Source organism: Passer montanus, unplaced genomic scaffold (assembly GCF_014805655.1).
Source record: "Passer montanus isolate IOZ18808 unplaced genomic scaffold, ASM1480565v1 scaffold378, whole genome shotgun sequence".
Lineage (NCBI taxonomy): Eukaryota > Metazoa > Chordata > Aves > Passeriformes > Passeridae > Passer > Passer montanus.
The window spans coordinates 40,006-40,769 of NW_024368574.1; positions in this window are offsets into that span (position 1 = coordinate 40,006).

Below are 764 nucleotides of genomic sequence, written 5' to 3' on the forward strand. Positions count from 1 at the left end.
CCCCCCAAAAATCCCCCCCCTCAAAAACACCGCGGGTGGGGCCAGAAGGGGAAATTCTGCTTCGCCTTGGTTTGGGTTTTGTTGGTTGGTTGGTTTTGAATTGTTCTGTTTGGTTTTGATTGTTAATTATTATTATTGTTAATTAATGTTTTATTTATTTCATTATTTATTTATGGTATGATTTATTTATTGTTTTATTTATTTATTTCTTATTATTTCTTTTTATTATTTCTTTTTATTATTTCTTTTTATTTCTTATTATTAAATTATTATTATTAAATCATTATTATTTATCCTTTAATTATTCATTGTTATTTAATTATTTATTATTTTCTATTTGATTTTTTCATTTACAATTTCATCTCCTTTTTTAAATTTAATTTTTTTAATATTTTGTTGGGCTTTTTAAATTTCCAATTTAATATTTTAAATTTCCAATATAATTTATTTATTTTATTTAATTTCTTTCTTTTTTACTTAATTGTTTTCAAATCTCCAATTTAATTATTTTTATATTTCCAATTTAATTTCTTTTTTTAAAATTGTAATTATTTTTAATTTAATTTTTTAATTTTTAAAAATTAATTTTTAAATTTGATTTTTATTAGTCTAACTTTTAGTATTTTAAGTTCCCCTTTTTTAATTTACAATTTAATTTCTTTTTTAAAATTTAATTTCTTTTTTAAATTTAATTTTTTCCGTTCAATCTTTTAATTTAATTTTTAATAATCTAATATTTTTTAGTTTTTTAAATCCCCTTTCCT